The sequence below is a fragment of the Herpailurus yagouaroundi genome, unplaced genomic scaffold, assembly GCF_014898765.1.
Source record: "Herpailurus yagouaroundi ecotype Mexico unplaced genomic scaffold, PumYag 100, whole genome shotgun sequence".
In the NCBI taxonomy this organism is placed as follows: domain Eukaryota; kingdom Metazoa; phylum Chordata; class Mammalia; order Carnivora; family Felidae; genus Herpailurus; species Herpailurus yagouaroundi.
In genome coordinates, this window is record NW_024412391.1 from 89,130,999 (window position 1) to 89,156,009 (window position 25,011).

The 25,011-nt window shown below is 47.4% G+C and overlaps 1 protein-coding gene across 4 annotated transcripts in view; it reads right to left on the minus strand.

Moving 5' to 3' along the window:
* The window catches only part of GLI3 (GLI family zinc finger 3), a 267,337-nt gene that overhangs the window by 203,171 nt on the left and 39,155 nt on the right, over positions 1 to 25,011 (minus strand). The window contains exon 1 of one of the 4 annotated variants that reach the window (XM_040473022.1): positions 14,036 to 14,300. The exons of the other annotated variants lie outside the window; for them this stretch is intronic. The gene's annotated coding sequence lies outside the window, so the exon portion shown is untranslated. Of the gene's footprint in view, positions 1 to 14,035; positions 14,301 to 25,011 lie in introns of those variants that run through there. 4 annotated transcript variants of the gene reach the window in all.

The window sequence follows — 25,011 nt, forward strand, 5'->3', positions numbered from 1 at the left end:
ACCAAATGCCCTAACCTCCCTCCCTGCCAAACTTGGTAACTCAGCTTTCACCAGGCCACGCCTGAAAGGTATAGAGGGGAAACTGCATTTTAAACAATCATTACTACCATGGCTAGTGCTCACACTTACTGAGCACTTACTAAAAGCCGGGGTGTGTGCAAGTGCTCCATCTGTGTTAATCCCTTTGAATGTTCACAGGCCCATCAAGTATGCAGTCTCATCACCCTAGTTCTTCAGGTAAACATCCTGAGGCTTAGCAAGTTTAAGCAACCCGCTTGGAGTCATACTTCAGGTAAGTGGCCAAATCGGCATGACTCCCATCTATTGTAAATGACTAGTAACCCCTGCAAAATCTCTACTGCAAAGTCTCTACTGCAAAGCCCTTAGAACACTGATTTGCTTCCCATTTTTCTATATGTATGCGGGAAGATTACGGTCATTGTGAAAACTATTCTACCTCTCCCCGTGAAAGGTATCAGGAAAAGATACTTCAGACTGCAATCAAGTGACCCGTTATCTTGCCATAGTGTTTCTGGGTTCTGAATAGTTAGCAATTCTGCAAAGGCATACTTAATACTGTCTTCTGTAGGATTGTGTTGCAGCCCTGGATGCAAGAAAAAGTCTGAGTACTTGGTTTGTGTTCAAATTAACAACAGCTCCAACAGTTAAAGCCGTACATAGTTTATGGAAGGGGGCAGATGTCCAATAGTTAAAGAAGCATATGGTTTATGGAGAAAGGGGGAAAATTGGTGCTTGGAAGCAGCTTCGCTTGGATTATTTACCAACAAATGAAAGGCCCTTCACGCCGCCCCCAGAGCATACTCCCCTCCCACAGGCTGCAGAGGAACGCTGAATGAGTCAATAAAATCAGCGACACACTAAGCAGGGACCTTCTCCCCAACGAAAGATGATTATCGAATTATGGCAAATTTAAGAAAGTTTTCTCTTTTTTAATCAAGAACAAAACCAGACTACTTCTTAAAATGCACTATTAGGAATTGTAACTGTTCCTAAAAGTGCCAGATATATTTCCATCCATGCAATATTAAAACTAACAAGCGTCTTTTCAATTTCTTTTAATGACAGGGTATGCAATAAAAATACAGCAGTGCTTCATTTAGCCAAAGGAGCTGAAGCAAAAAGAAGCAAAATAAATAAATAATAAACTTACATGGGCCACTTACCAAAAATAAAATCATTTAATTCAACCTTTTACAGGAGGTGCGTGTAGCATTTTGAAAGCAAAAATTCTCATAACACGAACCTCTCCACTTAAAAATCACTGCCAGGGGCTGGAACCGGGGCAAGATGTTATTTCTTTTTCAATTTATTTTTTAATGTTTGGGGATTAATGACATCAACAGCCATGTCGTATAATAAGGCAGCACGGTGTAATAAAAAGGGTTAGAAAACGAACGTCCCACACTTGCCTCCAGCCCTTCATCGGTGTGTGACCCAGGGTAACTTGAAATATATCAGACTGTCAGTTGCCTTACGTAACAGGCAAATAATAAAACCTGCCCCTCGTACTCGCCAGGGTCTTCTGAGGGTTAAAGAGTATATCAAAAAGGACCTATATAAACTATGGCATTTATGAATGCCAGGCACCAGCACTAATCCCCTCATTATCTGTTTGATAGCAACACAAAGCAGGGGGGGTGGGCTGCAAGTGCCCCGGGCCAGAAGCTAGGAGGCTGATATAAGGCTTCCCCTTATATCAAATGATACACCAGTCCACTCCACCAACCTACTGCATGAGATGAGGCAGAAAAGTGCTCCAAAATCCACCCCCCCCCCCGCCACCCGCCCGCCTGGGAGCAAACCAGTGCGTACCTTTACCAAGAGCCAGGCTACACATCTGTAGCATTTCTGCTGTTTCAGAACAAGATTCAAGATAATGACTTGTAATTACAACTGATCATCTCTTTCACTTACGTCTTTGATGTACCTTGGGTCAGGCTCATAATCAACATTTACAAAGCATGCCTACTTGAAACTGGCACTGACAAGACTCCTCTCTTCTCTACTTGGTTTTCAAAGATGACTCAAGACACTTGAACCTTCCTAAGAAAACCACTTTTTGTTTCTCCAAGGATGATATTTACTAAAAAAAGAGTACACAAATTCCTTGAGGGTGACGATTGGCCGCTGACACTCATGGCCCGCTATAGTACACCGGTGGGCTAAGAGTGGATTTTATAGTTTTAAATGGCTGGAAAAATCAAAAGAAGAAGAGTATTTTATAACACATGAAAAGTGTGCGAATTTCAAATGAAAGCGTCCACAAATGCACAGCCAAGTCTGTGGATTCTCATATCATCTGTGGCTGCTTTTGCACTACAAGAGCAGAACTTGAGTAGTGACGAGAGACCAAATGGTCTATACAAATCCTGAAATCGCTACTAGCTGGCCCTTAATGGGAAGCATGTGTTATCCTCTGACTTACCTGTCTATCTCAGGACATGCTAGGAACACCCACCAGTGAAATGATGGGGCATACCTGGGAAACATACAAAATAAGGCAATGCCATTTTCAAAGAACTTAGTATTGAATTGATGCTTCCAAACCTTAAGAGAACTCTAAGGTGGATCACCCCCATTTTACAGATGAAAGAATCAGGTTTAGACACGTGACCTTCGCCCAAAATCACAAGTCAGTAAAGCTGGGGATGATATCAGTCCCCCATGATTCCAGCCCTGACAACGTATATGGTTAATGAAAGGAGGATTCAGGCTTTTCTCGTAAACCTGAAGACAGAATACATTTCCTGTCTCCCCTCTCGATGTGCTAAGTGCCAAGAGAACTAATGAATTTCAAATATACAGTCTGAGGAGCGTGTGATTAAGGGTGGGCCTTCTTATCCAGCTTAGTGTATGTCTGCAGTTGTCTTCGCTCTGCTTGCTTTTTTCAAGAACAATCACAGAACACACAAGTACACATTTATGTCAAAAGTGACACACTCTCCTTGGAAGTTAAAGGGGATAGAGCTCATTTCCCACACAACAAGCTATTTGATGCACCTTTTTTTTTTTTTTTTTTTTTCCAAGTACCAGGAAAAGTACCCTCCATTGAGCCAGATATATTCCCTCATGACCAGTTTCTAAAAGCAGGACCACCCAGAGTGCGCGCACTTTTGCCAGCAGGGATAGAGAAGGCTCACACAAGAATCAAGGTTTGAGACTTCCTAGTCCCACCAAATTTGGGGCTCTCCTGACCAGATGCAGCAGCAAATGCTGTCAGGGTTCCCAGACAGTGTTTCTGCAACTTGCATGAAAAACTGGGTCCAGGGGGTTTAGGTCTGGCTGAGTCAAAGAACACAAAGAACACACACGGGCTCGGGCTGGCGGTTCTGCACTCTAGTCACATAGACGCATCCTTGTCAAGGTCCCCGTACTCCCCAGCACCTAACCTGACCTTCTGAGAGGTGTATAAACAAAAGGCTGCTGTCTTTGTGGCTCCTGTGACTGTGGTTTTCCTAGACATGGCATTGCCGGAGAAAACAGCCACGGCGTTGGTACAATGGACAGGTGGACAGTCAACTTGGCGTTGAGAGACGGCTACTGGAAGGAAAAAGTTCTTCAGGTGTGAGGGTGGGTGTCCAGACCCCGGGCACCTTCTTAGAGGACGTCTGGGAAAGTCTTAGGTGAATCTACTCTAATTCAGATTGTCAAGAAGGCTGGCCAAACCCCACCTAACCCCTCAGGGACGCCTTCAACCATAGTATTAGCAATGGCTCTGATGCTCCAAGATAGTCCACCTTGGCCTTGAGGGCGTCTGCATGGTTTTGTTTGTTTGTTTTTGCACTTTTCTTTCTTCTTTAATTCACATCTTGCTGACACAAGTGGAAATTTGTACTTCTTGGCAGAAAAGCTTTAACTTTACTGCCAAGCCATGCATGCAAAGTCTTCCATTGCCGTCTCATTGCCTGGAACACTTCGACTCAAGTCTTCAGGAAGAGCTGGAGAAGACAGCAACCAAAACATATCATCCAGGCAGTTTTATTGTGCCTGACAATTCTATTAATTCTATTGGGTCTCTTTCATCTATTCTATAATTTATAGGGGGAAAAACATCCCAGTAAGGTCCGGCTAGCAAATGTAACAGCCTTCCCTATAAAAGCATTGCGTTCTCCGTTCGCTGAGCAGAACATCAGCAACGACCGCAACTTTGGTCCCGGCTCAGCCTCAAGAGAAGTTGCCTCCCTTGGCTCTTAAGTAGTGCAGCGACAGTAAAGGAAGCTCAATTTTATTTGTCTTCCTTCCTAAGCATTACTGGTGCTGGATTCCCGGGGAGGAGCGGTCCAGCAGAGGAAGAAGGAAACGCTTTTTTTTTTTTCGACTTCCACCTGGTCTTCAAATCTGCACCACAAACCCATCTTTTCCTGCCAAACAGCAACAGTTTTCGCAAATTACGGAATTCCATCCAAACACTTCTTTCTGAAGTATTCAGGCAATCGTCTTCCTTGCCAAAGGCCTCATAAATTACTCGGAGTAAAACCGAGACGGGCACTGACCTCTATCCACCTGCCTTCCCTCTCATTCGATTCTTTCTTTGCGCCACGTTAAAGAGTACTTTTTAACTGCCACATACCCCGATGCTGACACCAGGGATGCTCATCCCAGCCACCAGCTCGCCTCTTTCTTAGAGTCGCCTCCCTCTGATTTGACTTTTCTCCAGCTAAATCTCTGTTGGACCCAACACCGCCTCCATCTGATACACCATCTGTCTTCTGTACACATCAGAACCACTGAACAAACCCTAAGATCTCCTGACCACCAGGAGTCTGGACTTTGTATGGCTTGCACTGGACTCCTGAAGTTGTCTGCAATGTTCCAAGAAGTGTCATTTGGCAGTTTTAATGGCTTCCTCTCTGCACCAATGCTTCCATTCAAGTAACTTTTAAGTACCTGTCTTTCTCTATCATTTAAATTTGAATGCCTCCAAAATGTGAATATCCAGGCCACTGTAAATTCATTTACCCAATTTTAATCGGTCTAACAAAAATCATCGCTGGCCTGGGTGGCCAGTCTGGTTAAGCACTGGGCTCTTGATTTTGGCTCAGGTCATGATCTCATGGTTTGTGGGTTCCAGCCCTGCACTAGGTTCTGCGTTGATGGTTCAGAGCCTACTCGGCATTATCTCTCTCTCTGTGTCTCTCTCTGCCCCTCACCCACTCTCTCTCTCTCTCTCTCTCAAAATAAATAAAAAACTATAAAAAAAAAATCATCGCTAAAAATATCCTGTACATACCCCTGCACTACAAAGTTCTGAAAAGTGTTAATGTTTATTTTTGAGAGACAGAGACAGAGAGTGAGCAGGGGAGGGGCAGAGAGAGAGGGAGACACAGAATTCAAAGTAGGCTCCAGGCTCCAAGCCATCAGTGCAGAGCCTGACGCAGGGCTCGAACTCATGAATTGTGAGACCATGACCTGAGCCAAAGTCAGACGCTTAACCAACTGAGCCACCCAGGTGGCCCCAAAAGGTGGGGTTTTACTATGGTTGTATGCTCCCGTGTTTCATTCCATTTAAAGAGTCTACAAAGAGGTTTCTTTTTTTTTAAGTAATTAAACTCCACATTCTAGGAGTTTTATTAGTGCAAGAGAAAGCAATAATGAAAGATGAAGAATTAAAACCTATTCAACAGACTGCACTCCCTGGCAGGTATAGTGAATCTGTTGAATACCTTTTGCTTTAGAGCAACCCCCTACAGAAACCACAGAAACCACCAAAAGTGCTAGTAAACTACTTCCTTATCCAACATGAACTGTCTTGCTGTGTTCTTATTTGAAAGTTTTAGGAGTTAAAATAATTTGCAAGAGCATCAGGGTTTTCATGGGGGGCTGGGAGGATGTTTATTTAATTACTTTTTAAAATAACCCCTTCAGAAATACGGATTCCTAAAACCCAAAGACAGACCCATTTTTCCACATGAACCCTGAAAAAAAATGAGAAAACAGAAGCCACAGACTAGCTTAATGACACTGATCAGGTCACGAAAAGAAATGTGTCGCACAACTTATCGTGTCATTAAAAACTGTATAAGGTCGGTGCATTTGGGGGTCTCCTTCCTCACTCACTCCACGGCTGGCCTTGGTTTCATTGAAAACTAGCCGCTGGTGATACCAAGTCCTGAACCTGTTTACTGCTCTGCCATACTGACCACAGAAAAGAACACTTAACAATCTCCTTAAAAGTGAACAAGTGAATTCTGTAAAGTCACGGATCATCGCAACATTCTCAACAACTCAATCAAAGACGTAGAACCTGGTGTGGCAAAGGAGCTTCAAACCATAGAAAAAATACGCTATGCTGGGAAACAGGTATCTCGTGAATCCTAAAATCTCATACATTTGATCTTAATTCCAAGAGTGAAAAACGTGCAGTACTGAAGACCAAAACACTGTTACAAGTTCCTGTGACCCACTGCCGGAAAATCTTCTCCTCTGCTCACAAACCTTCCAGGAAGCCAGGGGTCGACAAGACCAATCAATCCCAAGCTGCCTGGCCTGAATACAGGCTCTGTGCACAAGGAACCACCTTCAGCCTCCTCCCTCCCCAGCCTCTGAGGCTGCACCCCTCCTGCCCAATGCCTCCAGGGCATCTCTCCCACTCTCCATAACTAGCTGCGTATTTGTTTATCTTGGCCTGGAGAACCCCTAGAATGTGAGCTCCCTGAGGGCAGGGGCTGCATCTAGCTGCTGCAGGTTCTCTTACACACCAAGCACACCACAGGCACTAGAGAATCCCCTGGGTGGGGGGGGGGGGGGGTGAATCCGGAACTGATATGCAGAAGGACTAGCAGGTGCTGTCTGGTCCTGACTGGGCAGGTCTGCTGCTGCTACTGTGTTGTTTCCAAGGGGGGGTGGCAGCATCGACCTGATCAGGATGAAGGCCAAGGAGGAAAGGATTCTAGGGTGTCCGGTGGGGGGGGGTCTGGCAATGGGGCCCCAAGAAACAAGATGCCAGAAACGGAAGCATAGCTTTAAACAGGGGAAGGGTGACGAAGAAGGGAGAGAGGGAAGGAAATCAGCTATGGCACCATTTCTCCAGGGGCTGGTTCTGCTTATCTGTGCTCCTTTTACTGTTGCCAGATTATTAAGAACATCATGTTGGCGGGGGGGGGGGGCGCCTGGGTGGCTCAGTTGGTTAAGCATCCGACTTCGGCTCAGGTCATGATCTCACAGTTCGTGGGTTCGAACCTCGCATCGGGCTCTGCGCTGCCAGCTCAGAACCTGGAGCCTGCTTCAGATTCTGTCTCTCTCTCTCTCTCTCTCTCTGCCTCTCCCTACCCCACCCCCTCTCTCAAATAAAAACATTAAGAAAATTTTTTTTAGAAGAACATCATATTGTTGTTCATCAATTTAAGGCTAGTGTCCTTTGATGGCAGATAAAACATTAAGGACACCAAAGCAATGAGAGTGAAAATAAGCAAACAGACAAAGGACACATACTGTTCTACCAAGGGACTCCCTCCCAACATCGGTGTTTCACCTGTTCAAGGTGGAGATTTGTCATGTGTCCAATACTCGCTTCTTGGGAGTCACTGGGGAGATGAAAATGTAGCCACGCATATGAGAGAAGTATAGAGTGGTTCGTAGTTTACAGAGATACCCATACAACTGGAAATATACCGACAAATACCTGGCTCTCCTCAAGACACTGAATTGTCGGGTTGGATGTGTTTGCAGAAGGTATTGATAAGTTTTTAAGAGAAACACACAATTGACGGATTAAAGAATAATAATTTAAGAAACAAGACTTTCCCTCCACGTACAGAGAGAGGGGGCGGCAGAGGGGAGAAAGGTAACTGCCAGTTCCTTGCAAGGGCAGGGCATTTTTATGTAGCACATGGGTTTTTGTTTTTTTTTTAAACTCTCAGTCTTTCATCTTCTCTCTGGTGAGGACTGCATTTGCCACAGGCTGATAAGTGAATGTGGCAGAACTTCAAAACTCATGTCAGCCAAAGAATCTAGAGACAGAGAGAAAAAAAATCAGACATAAAGCTGGTAAAAGGCAGCTATAAATTTTTTTAATGCCTTTTATTTAATTCTACCAAAAGATCACACAGCAATGTGATCTAGATTTGGTCCATCTCTCAAACTCGGCTCACGCACGCACATGGCCTAAGTCCAACTCCTTACCCCAAAGATGTGGTTTTCATTAAACCAGTAAACCCAGGCAAGTTGCTTGTAAGACCAATGTGTTAATAAACTCTTTCCTCTGAAGACCATTTGAACCTTCAAGTTTACTGGGGCGAATCAAGAACTGACAAAGAAGAAAATAACAGGACAGAAAATGTAATTCTCCACGTAAAGATGAGAGGCCAGCCTGAAGCCCACAGCCATTAGCTACAGTTTAGATCGGTCCTTGGTACCTTGTTAAGAGAACTTCATTACTCTCATCCTAACTAAAAGGAACTCCGTGGAAAGACAGGACAAGAACACGGTCCACGCAAGTTCACGCTGCTCTTCTACTTTCTGTTCAAGAGACAGAGGTGCAGGGGGGCCGAAGAGGCATGTGGACACATGAAGCTGGTTAAAATGCCATCTAACACCAGGGCTACCAAGACATCTACTAGAATATTTACAACAGCACCATTTGTAACCAAGAATCTGAAACTGCCAAATGCCTGTCGGCAGTGGAAAGGAGCCACATCGTGGCACATTCGCGCACAAAGGAATACTACAGAGCAAGGTGGACGGACATCTACAGCTACGCAGAAGAGGGGTGCATCTTACAAACATAATGTAGAGCAAGAGGGAAGAAGCCAGACACAAATGTACCAAGTACAAAAAACAGCCACAACTCACCTACGCTGGTAGAAGTCAGGGGTGAGGGGGCTCAGAGGTGCTTACGATGGTCGGTTTCTGGGGCTTGGTGCCGGCTGCACAAGTACATTTGGTCTGTGAAAATCTACGACATGTGCACTTCCCTACACGCATCCTTCCTTCAGTGGAAAGTGGGAAAAACTTCCAAACCGTTTCTAAACATCCTCTTCTTCAGACTCCACTCATGTGCTCCCATTCCCAAGTGCTATTCTCTTTCTTAAATATGACACTTCCACCTGTGTATTTCAAGTGGCTTAATACAAATATACTCAGGGGCACTGGGGTGGCTTAGTCAGTTAAGCATCTGACTCTTGATTTTGGCTCAGGTCGTGATCTCATGGTTCATTGGTTCGAGTCCCACATCAGGCTCTGGGCTAACAGCACGGAGCCTGCTTGGGATTCTCTGTCTCCCTCTCTCTCCGCCCTTCCCCTGTTCTCTCACTCTCTCTCTCTCAAAATAAGTAAATAAACACTTAGAAAATACAAATACATTCAAACTCACACCATCTAAAAAAGTATTACTCTACAACAGAAAAAAAAAACAAAAACAAAAAACTCCCTAATAGGCAGGGGCGGGGGTGGGAGGGATGAACAGGCAGTTCATTGAAGAAGAAATTTAAATGCACCAGGAGAAAATAAGACGTAGTTTTTAACTTCATTACATAATAAAGGAAGTGAGCACTGAAACAGGACACTGGTTTTTTGTTTGTTTGTTTTTTGGCCTTGCTACCAAATTAGGAAGAGTGGGTGAAGGCTGAGTGAGTAAAGGAGAAAACAACATTGCCAGCAGGGTAAAAGCAGTACATTGAGTACGCTCACGTTCCTGTCCACCAGTTTGGTGACCTGTGTGACAAGTCTTAAATGTCTATCCCAGATGGCCCAATACGCCCTTTGCTGGGGACGTATCCAAAGGAGTCATTTAGCTTCCATGCAAAGTCTTGGTTTCAAGGATGCTTGCTGAAATGCTATGTGTAACAGCAGGGAACTCCTAAATGGCCCAACAATAGGAGAGGAATAAGCAGAGAGGAGAGGTGGGAGGCCAGGGAGGAAGCCTAGACCAGAATGGTCACAGGGGCGGTTATCTCTGCGCGGTCAATGAGGAGTGGTTTTTATTCTCTTCCACTTGCTGCATTTTCTCACATTTTTCTAGAATTAAAAAAAAAAAAAAAAGCCTTCAAGGAATATTTAATTTAGAGAGAAATAGGTCTTTGCAGAGCTATCTCAGGCTTAAATATTACCCATTTCCTACACAGAGCGCAATGGCTCTTTAAGAGCTCTTGGTCTTTGTGAAATATGAGTTAGCGGTAAATAAGAGTGATGCCGGAACCCTCACCGCAATTGCCACAATCAAGTATTTGAGCATTTTTTTTCCCCTTTCCTAAATCCCCCTCGGGGGTGGGAAGGAGGTATTACGCACTCTTTGAGCTCATGCCCAGTTTAACCCTGATTCCCCAGACAAAATACAACCTGTGAGGATTCATGTGTCTCTCCTCCCTGCAGCTAACACCCAGCTGACTCAGCACACGGCTATTTATTAATCATTCTGCGTGCAATCACACAGTTCTAGAAAAACTGCAATGGCAATGTCTTCCCCTGCAAACTCACACTGTTTTTTCCAGCTCTTCTGACCCTCTGCAGCTCTAGGCACTATACTGTCAGATCACTCTGTCCAGCCTCTCACCTTGGCTTGGAACAAGTGTTAGATTCAAAAGTGTTGGTTGAGATTGCAAAATTCTCAAAGGTTGCTCAGAAATATGGGATGTGTAAAAATAATAATAATAATAACATAATAAATAAATAAATAAATAAATAAATAAATAAATAAATAAAGCGGGGGGGGGGGGGAGGTCCTGAGTGGCTCAGTCGGTTAAATGTCTGACTTCAGCTCAGGTCATGATCTCACGGTTTGTGAGTTTGGGCCCTGCGTCCGGCTCTGTGCACACAGCTCAGGGCCTGGAGCCTGCTTGAGATTCTGTGTCTCCTTTTCTCTCTGCTCCTTCCCTACTTGTGCTCTGTCTCTTTCTGTCTCAAATAAACGTTAAAAAAAAATTTTTTTTTTTTTAGAGAAATCTGGATGGGATGTGATTTTGTGCCCTTTTCTATCATATAAGTAACTGTGTCATGCGTTTCACAAAACAGTATGTTTTTGGCTTCTGTATGTGAAAACCTTAGGATTTTAAAAATCCTTTCCGACAAGAAGAACTGAAAAAGGAGATCATGAGTCAAAGCACATACGGAAGGAATTAGACAGGAGAGTTTCCAACTCCTATGCCATGATGGGGAAGCGATGTGAAGATATGCATGTGTAGAAAAAAGGCTAGAAGGGAATGTGCTAAAATGTTAATTTTCACCCATATGTCAGTAGTGGAATTAGGGTGAACTTTAGTTTCTTTTGCTATGTTTTTCAATATTTTCTACATTCAGTATTGCTTTGCTATTAGAAAACCATAATCAAATGCTACGGGACACAGAAAGTGCAGTGAGACAGAAAGGACAGAGGCTGGGCATCAAAGGCCCTGGGATGTGGGGCTTCTCACAACATGAGAGTTTATAACTTCCAAAGGTACTTTTTCCAAAGGTATGCCGATGCTTGGCACTGAACTCTCCTGAGGATTCCCCTTCCCACTGCAGAAAACATCGGACATTCATTATCCACACAGGGGTTAGATACTAGAAAAATAAAGGAAAGACCTAAGACCATGTTTTACCTATTTCTACTAGGAATTCTCCCCTATGTTTTAATGATGTTTTGGGGGCGAGGGGGGAATGTCTCTTTTTTTACCCACAAAAGTTAAGCACAGTGTGCCCTCACACTGACCCTAAGGATAAAATCATGTGAACAGCTCCAAAATGAGGCAGGGGACCCCTGCAGGATTCACACATGCTGCTCAGGTCCCAACAGCTCATTTTGGGTGGATCTCCTAGGTGCCCTCACTGCCCCACCATGGGCCTGTAGGACAGAAGATAGACAGCACTTTGGACGGCCACCGCGGAGGATCCCCGGAGTTGGAGAGTTTGCACTACTGCGTTTCTATCAATCAGCACAATTAGATGGTAAAATGAAGAAGCGGAAACGCTTAACGGGCTAAAAAGATGAAGTGGCCTCAAAACCATCCTCGGCACTGCCGTCCCGGGTCATAGCCTGTCCGGAGGCTCCCTCGCTGGGTGGTGCGGGCAGCTCCGGGGATGGACGGCACTCAGACATCCCAACTCCCCGGGTCTGCCCTCCCACCTGGGCTCCAACGCGCTGCCCAGGATAGGAGAAGAGCCTTCAGCAGCAGAGGTGAGATTTACCCTGGAGTAGAGGTAACACAAGTCCTCACTTACTGTTAGCAGCTTGCATTTAACAGGACACTTGAAGAGCTCTGCATGGACCCTGCAGCTGCCCTGTGAGCTGTGAAGAGGACCGCACATTGTACAACGGCAGAAACCGAGGCTCAGAGAGATGAAGCCTCCTATTCAGAACCCCATTGGTAGGGAAAGACAGAGCGAGACAGACAACCAGTCAAGACAACCGACCAACGAGCGCGATCCTCCCCAACCCCAGCAGCGCCTCTGGTAAGACCCTGCCCTTTGGAGGGGGGACCACTGTCAGCCACTTACTGATGGTCCCTCGCTATCTTCCTGCCAAGTCAAGCTGTCGTGACAATGGTTAGGTTTTCCTCTTGCATCGTGCCACAGGCAGCTGCACTGCAGGGGCTCCTGAAATGCCTGAAGCCTGGCTCATCTGGGGAGATAGAGCCTTCATGAGCACCAGGCTGGGTGAGCCGGGCTGCCCTTGACAGACACATGGGCAAGAACAGTCTTAACACTCTGAGAGCTCTTCTCCCTCGTGTGTTCCTGCACAGCCCAAGTTACTTCCTTCTAAGGCCCAAGTCTGGCTCTAATGTCTGGAAAGGGAGTTTTTAAACTGTGTTAATATTACCTTTGTGGTCTCTATAATAAGTCTAGTGACATGAATGAATGAGCGTCCTGCACAGACCTGGGGTAACAAGGTTGCAGTCCATTTTTGCTTTTGTGTAAAGCTGCCCCCTCTTATTCTGATCTAGACGTCAACACACAGAATAATATTCTCCAACAACGTTTCTTCTGTATTTTCCTGTTCTCCTTCCCTTTCTTCACTTGCCTACCAGAATAGACCTGCCAGAAGAATGACTAGAACATTCCAAACCAGGCTCCTGTCCTAAGCACATAGGGTTTTCTGAGTCACTGGTCCCCCCAAAGCAGAAAGAACCTGAAATCAACTGAAATAACAGCCAGTGGCCTCAAGAAGGGCCTGTGTTCTCTCCAAAGTAGAAGGGACCCAGGGCAGACAAGGGAGAAAAGTAAAAGCTGTCACTGAGAACAAAAGCAGAGCTCATCCATTCGGTTCTTACAACTTTATACGTGTGGACATTACATATTGGACACACACCTGGCCACTGCCACGTGGCTTTGGCTTCTGAGACGTGTTGAGGGATTACAGAAATATTTGGCCAACTGTGATAACTCTACAAAATATCCCAACTTAAGATTTCTTCCAAAGGACCAAACGGACAACGCAAAGCAGATTCCTGAGGGTATCGGACTAAAAACAAAATTAAGCGTATGATGGTTTCACGTGTTCTACAGGGCAAAACTTGGCAAATATGCCAAGGGCATTCATAGTCAGAGTGTAATAAAAATACACAACCCTTCCAATTGCTCCCAACTTTCAGGGGGCATTTTTATCACACTGAAAATCAATTAAAGATGCCCATCACCTGTTAACACCTGGGCACCTAGTTTTTCTTTTCTGCCTTCTTCCACCTAAACCAGGGAAACTCCCCCACCCTCAAAGTTGCAGATTTTGTTTGGCCACTCTCATCTGTGAGGAAAGTGGGGAACTGACCCTCCGATTCTGGTTTCCTGACTGGCTCCCTGGGAACCGGTTCCACATCGCGTCTACAGAGGACACTCTGTGTCCGTCTTTCCACTGAATCCACCTCTCGGCCGACTCCACGCACTTGGCCTCCTTCACCCCCGACGCCTGTGTATTCATTTCCTCCCCTGGAAACATCCACGGCTCCGTGTTGCTATCCAGCTGCCGGAACGGAGCAAAGCCTCAGACATCGGCCCTTTGCCGGCCGACCTGGGAGTTCACGGTGCCTCTTCACCGACACACAGAGCATAACTGAAGCCCGTCTCGGTTCACACACACAAAAAAAGCCTTCACATGTTCACAGACCTCCTCTTTCATCTGCAGCTTCTGTTCGTTTTTGATGAACTGTGTTCGTCCGCTGCCCCCTCCCTGGGGCCGCACAGAGGGTGACAGCAGGGCCGTGGAGTCTGGCTGCCGGGGTTCAAGGCCCCGCCCCTCTCTGCACTCAGCTTCGGTTCCTCGTCGGAGGCGCGGGCGTGAGCAGAGCAGCGGGCTTGCCGCGAGGATTAAGCGGACGCACATGAGAAGCGTGCTATAGATGTTAGTTCTCAGAAGAACCTCTCACCCCACGCTGCAGACGCTCTGTCGGCAGAGTGTGGGATGTCTCTGCTGCCTGATTTGCAGAAATTCAGCCGGTTCCCTCGGAGTCGCACCCATTGTGAGTCCTTTCAGTTCCAAGAGAGGCCTTGAGGCTAGCTGATCAAAAAACACACCGCGCGTGTGGCATTTCATCCACCTCCCCCGGGGTCTGTAACCAACAGGGATCGATGTTTTTAGCTGCCACTTGGCGGTGACGCGAGCGCGAATAAAGTCCACGGGACCAATCCCCCCCCCCCCACCGCCCCGCCCCAAATGCTCGCCTTCTGCACCTCAGTCCAGTTGTGCGAGCCGAGGAAACAAACTTCAGCCCTCTGGGCCTCGGTTGCTTCCTTTGGAAAACCGGAGGTGACGGCAGTTCCCCTTAACAAACGTTCTGCGGGCAGGGAACAAGTTTAGTTTTGCAAACTTCTGTGGAAAAGCAAAACCTGTGGGAGTAAGTTCGCCCGCTAAGATGAATAATAACACAGCGACATCCGAAGCTAGTGAATGCCATGCTGTGCGCAACCCTTCACGTCACTGATTTCCTTAAATCTTCACCACAATCTTAACCATTCCTATTTTGGCAGGGAGAAAACCAAAGCTCAGAGAGGGTAAGAAACTTCCCCAAGGTCACACAGCAGAGTCAGAAACAAAGCCTGGGCCCAGGGAATCCTCAGCACTACTGTCATTTGTGGCGTGTCTGAACTTGTCCACCGAGCTCCACGTCACACACAGAATGATGGAGGAGGACAGCCACACGGGTGAGCCAGCAAGGTCATCCAAATCAGGTATGGTGACCAGTAAGTGTCAGATGTCCCAGCCAGCCTGTCATGAAACCCCATCTCTACTGGATTTAATGTGCACTCAGACCCCATTACCCGTACCCCACATATGTTGGGGCTGACCCAAGGATATCCTCAGAGATTCGTCAAGATGCCGGAAGGAGCTGGGTCCCAAGCAGAGGTCCAGAGAACGCCGCCTCCACAGTTTTGTGTGCTGCTTTGCCCCTAGGTTCTGACAAATCCTGTTCAGGCCCATACACTACTCTGTTTCTCTGTTTCTCTCTCTCTCTCTCTCCCTCCCTCCCTCTCCAGGTGCTTGGCCCAGCTTGGCCCCAAAACCTCCTCAGTCAGAAGAAACAGAACAAGACATGAATTCATGCAAACAGATGCCCAAAGTTAGCTGTACAAATAACAGCCTCCCAGCCCCGGTCTGAACTCAGCTGGGACGGCCTGCCTCCTCACCCTTCAAGTGTCTCAGACAACCTGCTTCTTTAGCCCTAGGCTACAGAGAAAAAGAAAAGGTCCAAAACTTAATTTGGCGAGGATTTCCTCTAAGGCACCGCTTCCCAAATCTTCAACGAGCTGCGCTGCTCTTCTCCGGACCTGAGTTGAAGGCAGTGTATCGATCGCCAGGTCTGCAGCCCAACTCCTGAGCTCCGCTGCCTGGAGGGGCTGGGAAAGCCGGCAGGGCCCAGGAGCCCAGGAGGAGCGCAGGGGCTCTGCCCTCCCCTGGGCACCCGTAAAACCCTTCCCTGAATTTCAAGGTGACGGCCAACATACTGCACAGAAAGCACACACCAGACTAAAATACGGGAGCGGACCCAGGTCATAAGTGAACACTGCAAGGGGCCAAGAACGGGGGCACTTGTGTTTATTCCCGTGTAATTTGCCTACTTACTGAGCCCTGTTGTGTGACACAGGGCATTGTGCCAGGGGCCGATGGGACCATCTCTGTACTCCCTCTGGGAGCTTACAGGCCCCTGGCAGAGCCTGTACTCTAGTGGGGGTGAGCAGAAGTGGAGGGGGTCAGCAAAGTCCCCAGGGGACCCTCAGACTGAGTAACGGGAAACAGCTCGAGATTCCGGCGCTGGGAGAAGAGAGAACCGGGGGGACGGGGGGCACAGGAGGTCGGCACATTCAAAGAACAAAAACATACAGGCCACTCCCGGGACTTCAAACATAGAGGAAGGTGTCATCGTGATGGGTCCTCCAGAAGCCAGGGGCACTGAAAGTGAAAAGGTTAACAAGGGGGCAAAATGAGGCCACGTCCACTGCCATCACCGGCCTGCAGGTGAGGAGGCCCAAGTGCAAAAAGGCAAAGAACAGATATAGTAAATGGCAGCGTCCTTCTGACGCCAGGACCCGAGCCTGTGACCCATGATCTCCAGTTCCACTTTTCTGCGGCTTTAAAATGTAGAAACATAAACAAAGCAGGCAAGAATATCCAATGGGAAAAAAGAATGTCTCTTCAGCAAATGGTGTTGGGAAAACTGCACAGCAACATGTAGAAGACTGAACCTGGACCACTTTCTTACATAATACACAAAAATAAACTCAAAAAAGATTAAAAACCAAAATGTGAAACCTGAAACCATAAAAGTCCTAGAAAAGAGCACAGTAACTCCTCTGACATAGGCCATAGCAACATTTTTCTACATATGTCTCCAGAGCCAAGGAAAATAAAAGCAAAAATAAACTATTGGCACTACATCAACATAAAAAGCTTCAACACAGCAGAGGAAATGATCAACAAAACTAAAAGATAACCTACAGAAGGGGAGAAGGCATTTGCAAATGACATATCTGATGAAGGGTTAGTATCCAAAATATATAAAGAACTTATACACATCAACACCCAAAAAAACAATCCAATTAAAAAATGGGCAGAAGAAGCGAACAGACATTCCTCCAAAGAAGACATCCAGATGGCCAACAGACACAGGAAAAGCTTCTCAACATCACTGATCATCAGGGAAATGCAAATCAAAACGACAATGAGATACCACCTCACACCTGTCAGAATGGCCAAATCAAAAACACAAAAGACGACAAGTGTTGGTTGAGGATGTGGAGAAAAAGGAACCCTCTTGCACTGTTGGTGACAATGCAAACTGGTGCAGCCACTGTGGAAAATAATGTGGAGGCTCCTCAAAAAGTTAAAAATAGAGCTACCCTATGACCCCGCATTCACACTACTGGGTATTTATCTGAAGAATACATAAACACTAATTCAAAGGGATACATGCACCCCTAGCAGCATTATTTACAACAGCCAAACTATAGAAGCAGCCCAAGTATCCACTGATAGATGAATGGATAAAGAATATTGTGTGTGTGTGTACATATATATATATATATATATTTTGCTATATTATGTATGCATACTGTTATTTATATCCTGTTATATATAGATGTTATATAATATTCCTTTACATATATGTTACATACCTACATACATATATACATATGTATATAACAGAATATTACTCCACCATAAAAAAGAATGAAATCTTCCATTTGCAACAATATGGTTGGAGCTAGAGAGAATAATGCTAAGTGAAATCAGTCAGAGAAAGGCAAATACCGTCTGATTTCATTCATGTATGGAATTGTAGGCACAAAACAAGTGAGCAAGGGGGAAAAAAGAGAGTAACAGACACACAAGCCAAGACTCTTAACTACAGAGAACAAACTGATGGTCACCAGAGGGAAGGTGGGTGATGGGTGGGTGAAATAGGTGATGGGGATTAAGGGGAGCACTTGTACCACCTGAAACTGAATGTTAACTATTCTGGAATAAAATAAAGTGCAGAAATTACAAATGTCAAATTTGATGCAAGGATGATCATTAGCAAGCAGTTTAACAAGGGGATGCAGGGACTAAAGCCAAACTGCAAAGGGAATCAAGTTCAAAATCGAGTTTAAAATCATAGATCAGCAGGGACAAGTAAGGGGCGTTTTTTAAAAAAAATTGTTTTAATGTTTTGATTTATTTTTGACAGAGAGAGAGAGAGAGACAGAGCACAAAGTGGGGGAGGGGCAGAGAGAGAGGGAGACACAGAATCCGAAGCAGGCTCCAGGCTCCGAGCTGTCAGCACAGAGCCTGATGCGGGGCTAGAACTTATGAACCACGAGATCAATACCTGAGCTGAAGTCGGATGCTTTACCGACTGAGCCATGCAGCCACCCCAATAAGGGGCATTTTAATCACAGAAAACCAACGCAAACAACTACCAAGCCCCTCAGTAGAAATTCTCTGTGCCTCCTGGCCTTGGTCTGCCCAAACAAGACCATGCTAGAGCATCATGTCCTGGTGGGGTGCTTAATTCCTTACATTTTCCCCCAATTTTTTTTTTAATTTGGTGAAATACACAACATAAAATTTACTGTCCTAACCACTCGTAAGCATTCAGTTCAGTGGTGTTAAGTACATACGTATTGTACAACCATCACCACCACCCTGCTCCGGAACCATTCACATCTGCCTAACGCATAACTTCGGATGAGGTTCTATTTGCGCGCTGTCATGCACAATTCCATAAACATTCCTAACACCCTGCCATGTGAGGGACTGGCCTGGATGTTGGAGCACCGAGACAGATATGACACAGCTCTGCCTTCAGGGAGCTCGAAGGCTGTTCACAGAACCGGATAAACGCATTCTCAAATCAGCGCTAAAACAGATTTCAGGTGCTGTGCAACTTACAGACCAAGTGCACGGGGCAGATGCTCTGCCCTGGGTCCCATGGACAGACCAATTGCACGGAGCAGATGCCCTGCCCCTGGGCCCGTGGACAAGGAGGGCCCAGCTGCGGCCCAGCTGAGAGGATGCTGGCCAAAGACAGCAGGCAAATGTCACTGTGGACCAGAAGCCACCTACGCAACTTCTCTCCTCTGGAACAGAAAGTTCCAGAAAAGTCAGTACAAAAATGTGTATCACCCAAAGCGCTGACAAAGTTTTAAAAGTTAACTTGATGTTTCACACATGTAGCTTCTGCTGGGACCCTCGCTTACAGGAGGTAGTTGGTTGGTCACACCAATGAGACCAAACTGCCGGCCCCCAAGAAGCAGGTGCTTTAATCCCACAGTCACACGCAAAAGTCCCTTTGGCAGCTACCAGCGCTGCAGAAGCCATGGTGCTGACCACACTGGAATACGTGCCTTCGCAAAGATAGCCTGCTCTCGCCACCTAAGCTAAGACAGAACAAAACAAAATGACCTTGCCTTTGATCTCCAAGGAACTCATCATCCCCTCTCCTGAGGCAATGAGAGTTATTTCTTCAGTAGCACAACAGAAGGGCCCCACCAGATGTAGCTCCAAAATGTGGGCTATACCACCAAAATAAACATGGATCCCCATCACTGGGAGCTCAGTTATAGAACAAGCAGGCAGCATTTGTCAGAGGGTATCAAGAGCTATAGAGAAATAAAACGATAAGTGGTGTAAGTGGAATCAGGCCATGGAGGCCATGCGGAGGCCAACAGGCGGAAGTTCCCCCTGGAGCTCACCGAAAAACACACCCGAAAGAGGTAAGGGAGTTAGCAGAAGAGATTCAGAAGAAGAAGGAACAGCTGGACAAGAGGCTCCAAAACGGCCCACAGGCCAGTGTGGCTGGAGCAGAGACAGGGAGGGAGAGAGTGTGGGTAGCAGGGGAGGGACAGAGGCCTTTGGCTCCGAGTGATGGTGACCATTAGTAAATTCTGAGCTCAAGAGCAACACAATCCCAGTGACTTCTTGTAAAGGCTCCGCGTTGACAAGAGACCACAGGGAAGCAAAGATGGAGGCAGGGCGCAGGGCTACTTGCCATCCGGAAAGGAGCAGCAGGTGGTGAGCAGGGAGCAGGTGGCTTATGAAAGCAGAGCCGACCAAATTCCCTAACAAGCTAGACTTGGGGTTGGTGTGCAAAGAGAAAGAGAGGGAGAAAGGACACGGTTCCGACATTTGGGGCCTGAACAACTGGAAGATGGCCTTGCCATCCATGGGGGATGAGAACGGTGGGCATGAGCAGGTTAAGGTGCGAGTGCTGGAAATCAGCTCGGTGTTCAACCTCACGTCTAAGAGGTCTATCAGATTATTGCAACAGAAACGTCTAAGAGTTGAATATACACGTCTAGAGTTCTGGGGAGAGAGGTCTGGGCTAAAACAATACATCTGGAAGTTATGAGCAAGTCAAGAAATCAATGGTATTTGAATTCATAAGCCTGGTTGCTGTTGCTAAAGGAGTAAACTGAGAGAGGGAGGATGACCCAGGACTTAACTCCGGGGCACCCCAAATCGAAAGGCCAGAGAAAAAAAGAAGCCAGAAAAGGGTACGGATAGGCAGTGGCCAGAAAGCAGAAAGCAGGCAGAGGTGTCAAATAAAGAAAGTACCCCGAGGTACATCCAGCGCCACCAAGAAGCCAAGTACGATAAGGGCTGAACGCTGACCACTGGAGTCAGCAACGTGGGGTCCCTGATGGCCTTGCAAAGCAGAGTCCATGCAACAAGAGACCAGGAGAGAAGCCAGAGCAGGTGTAAAAAGGGAAAGAGGGCCGCCTGGGTGGCTCAGTCGGTTACGTGTCAATTTTGGCTCAGGTCATGATCCCATGGTTCAAGCCCCACCCTGGGCTCTGTGCTGACAGCTCAGAGCCTGGAGCCTGCTTCGGATTCTGTCTCCCTCTCTCTCTCTCTCTCTCTGCCCCCCCCCCCCCCACTTATTCTCTCTCTCTCTCTCTCTCTCTCTCTTAAAAATAAATAAACTTAAAAAAAATTTTAATGAAAAAAAATACTGGTTTTAGCATCCTCCCAGGGTTAAACAGTACCATGTAAGTGGTGCCTACCTCTGTAACTGCCCTTCACTCTGTTCTGGCAAACGGCACCATGACAGGTGGCAACACGCAAAAGGTTCACATGTGCCAGACTGTTCATTGTGGGGGTGAGTGGAGAAGGGACCTGAGGCACCTCAAAACGGCCTTTTCTTACCCAACCAGTCCCATAGCAATGGTTTAGGACAAGCAAGCATTTGGAAAGTGAATCATTTCTGGGGACAGCAGTGGGGGAAGAGGTTCCTGGCAGGAATCCATGTCCCTTACAGGTAAATCAGTTTTGTTTTCCTTGCAGGTGACCAACAGACCTGTAACAGCCTGGAATTCCCCCAACAGAATCCCCAAATGGACAAGAACATACAGGATGCAACCAGTCAGATCTATACTTATCTTGCATAGTGGCTCAAGTCAAAATCCAGGACTCAGTTTCCCCTCTCGTCTCTGTTTGACCTCCCACATCCCCCTTCCTCTGCACCTGCCTATCATGAAGGCAGCCTGGCAGCCGCTTCGGTCTGTCTCCAGAGCGAAACCACCTGCACCTCAACGGCCTCAGGCAGGAACCTTACCCTCACCCCGCATATTAATCAGGCGATCTTCCCAGAACTCAGGAGGTCAGGGGCGCAGGATCAGAAACACGATGTCCTAGGTGTGGGTCCCCAGCTCTGCCACTTTCCAGCCCTGTGGTAAATCATCTACCCTGTGTTCGGTTTCCTCACCTGCAAACCGGGGGACCAACAGCACCTACTCGTTAGGGCTGTTGTCAAAGTGAGTCCCACCAAACCTAACAGGAACGGCACGTGCCAAGCGTCTCCGCAAAGTGCCTTCTCTAGAAGAGCTCCTTTCTGCTTCCACACCTTGAGTCAGTCCCATCCTACCTAGAATAAAATCTAAACTCCTTGCCTCGGTCTCCTTTCCTTCCATGCCTCCCCCTCTCTTACAATTCTGTTTCTGTTCTGGAACACACGGCGCCTGTGTTCCCGATGGGGCCTGGCCATGCGCTCGGCCCAAAGGTTCTTCCTCCCTGCTCCCACGGCCGTGCCTCCTGGCTTCCTCGCCCTCAGCCCCTCCCCATCTCAGTCCTTCCGTGACCGCCAGAGCATCCATTCCACCTGCCACCCTCATGTCCTGTGTACCGACGGTCTTCCGACTGGAATGCTGGCTGGGTCCCCAGTGCAGGGCCCGTTTTGTTCAATGCTTTAGCTCCAGGACCTGCAACACTGCCTGGTTTTCATAAGTGGACAGTGCACACTGGCTGATGGATTGCTTCCGGGAATGAATGAATGAATGAATGAATGAACAAAGGAACAAACATGCATACATAAATATACATATGCATCCATAAACATATATACACACACACACATACATTGTGGTGACCAAGAAAATGCCCAACGCAGATCTCCCTTCACTGAACCACCTGTTGCCCCAGCTGCTGTTGGCCAGCAGCCTTCAGCTCAGCCCATGCAGGGATCACCTGAGCCACAGAGTACCGCCTTCTTCAAGGTCACCCTCCTTTCTGGAGCAACCGTCACCTGATGACTCACCTATATGGGAATATGGAGATCTGGCCACCCCAGGACAACACTTACAGCCCATTCCAGGTGCAGTACTGCCTGTGGGACCAGCCAAAGCTGGTGTTGGGCCCTCAGTGCATCTGGACATCTCCCTGCAGCCACTTCGGCTCCTCCCCATTCACAGCCACCATCTCCAAGGCACTCTGGAAGAAACATCCTGCATTTCAAGCTTCACCTCACACAAAACGCAACCTGTATCACACACAACGCTGCTAAGGGGGACACGGGCCCCCCTCTACCCAGGCACGCAGGTCCATGGGCTTGGGAGGTCGGCACGCCTGGCATTTTCTGCCTGTGCTACTGAGTCCTCTGTTCAGCCTGGACTTTTATATACTTCAGTGCCTGGGGCTCAAGGCCCAGGTGGCCAAGGTGGTGCTGCCTCTGGAGACCACATTTACCGGGGGTCTTCGGAATCCACACCTGTTCAGATCTACAAGTGGTATTCTTGTTGAAATCCAGCCACTATCTTTTTTTTTTCTAGGCTTATGGGAAGTAAATTGAAGTAAAAGACCGCTTCCAATTCCCCATCACACACTCATGTTCTCCTGCATCCTCTCTCCAGCATCCCTTCAGATGCCCAGAAACCTTTAAAGTGGTAGTTTGAGCCCTACACCCAAAGCCACCTTTTTCTAATAATTACGGCAGGATGCTCAGAGATCTTTTTTGTGCAGGTCTCATGCTATCGGTGAGCTGTAGCTGCTGTCCGGCAGCACTAAGAATGTACAGACATCCACATGCCTTGCTCGTGCATTCCAGACCCACCCGTGAGTCTGAGCTTCCCTTGGACGATCACATCACAGACGTGCTGCTACACGGGTGCGTGCGTGGTCAGCTCCACCAGCCAGTGGTCCTCTCGAGCTGGCGACCGAGGCTGTTAGTGCCAAGAACTATGATTAAGGGGTGCCTGGGTGGCTCAGTCGGTTAAGCTTCCGACTTTGACTCAGGTCACGATCTCACAGTTTGTGGGTTCGAACCTCGCATCGGGCTCTGTTCTGACAGCTCAGAGCCTGGAGCCCGGTTCAGATTCTGTGTCTCCCTCTCTCTCTGCCCCTCCTCTGCTCACGCTCCATCTCTCTCTTTCTCCTTCCAAAATAAATAAACATTAAAAACAAACCAAAACCAAAAACAAAACTGTGATTAAAAAACAAAAAAAGAAAACAACCTGGTGTCAGCATCCAGGACCTGCTTTCTGGGGCTGACCATCTAGACAAACATGACCTCCTGGAGCCCAGGGGCTTGACCTGTCCCCGCAGTCAACTTGGCTCCCTCTCTGCACTATGGCGGCCACTTCTGTAACAGCTGGCTGGTGCCCAGAGAGGAGCAGGGACTGAGGATTTAGCCTCCCTGTCACCCTGTGTTAAGCAAATGATCCCACAAGCCCGAGCATATCGGCAGCAACCACAGGTATGAAATTCTAGCTCCAAGTGTGTCTGGGCACTCCAGAGCCAAACAGTATTCTTACAAACCACCGCTTTACGCTACAGAAGCTCGCATTTGAAACAAAAAGCAATCGGATCTGAGCTCCTCTTGTCGGCTTTCCCTGACAACTCCCTTCTGATGAAATAAGCCATCATTCTCTCCTGTCTCCCCTGCCCCACCCCACCCCACCCCCAGCATTTTTAAAAACTCCCAACCAGAATACTGGTTGCATGGCATCATGAAAGAATTTGGAGGTATTCTCCTCTGCCCGGCGGAAGTTTGCATTGCTTGAAATCTGCCCTCCTCACCTTGGTGAGCGTCCGTCGTGACCAGCACAGTGCACAGGCAGGTACACAGGAAAGATTTACAGAAAAGACAGTGAAGCTCTTGATTGCACTGGAAAAAAAGGCACTTTCAAGGTCCTCTCCATTCCCAAGGCAACGTCATGTGCAGCAGGAAGACACAGTAGACAGAAAGCTGGAAAACCACACGGCCACCCAGACGAAACTGCGGTAGACAGACAGCCACTGACTTCGAGGCCCATCAGTGTGACTGTGCCAGGGGACGGGAATCAGAGTCCTTCATCATGTCTTGCCATGAAAAGGCCCACAACATCTGCAACAAATAACCTGAGGTGGCCTCTAAGCCTAGACAACACCATCTTTAAAAACTTGAATTTTCAGGGGTGCCTGGGTGGTTCAGTCAGTAAAGCGTCCAACTTCGGCTCAGGGCATGATCTCATGGTTCATGAGTTCAAGCTCTGCATCAGGCTCTGTGCTGACAGTTCAAAGCCTGGTGCCTGCTTCAGATTCTGTGTCTCCCTCTCTCTCTGCCCCTCCCCCACTTGTGCGTGCTCTCTCTCTCTCTCTCTCTCTCTCTCTCTCTCTCAAAAATAAATAAACCTTTTTTTTTTTTTTCAACGTTTTATTTTTATTTTTGGGACAGAGACAGAGCATGAACGGGCGAGGGGCAGAGAGAGAGGGAGACACAGAATCGGAAACAGGCTCCAGGCTCTGAGCCATCAGCCCAGAGCCCGACGCGGGGCTCGAAATCACGGACCGTGAGATCGTGACCTGGTTGAAGTCGGACGCTTAACCGACTGCGCCACCCAGGCGCCCCAATA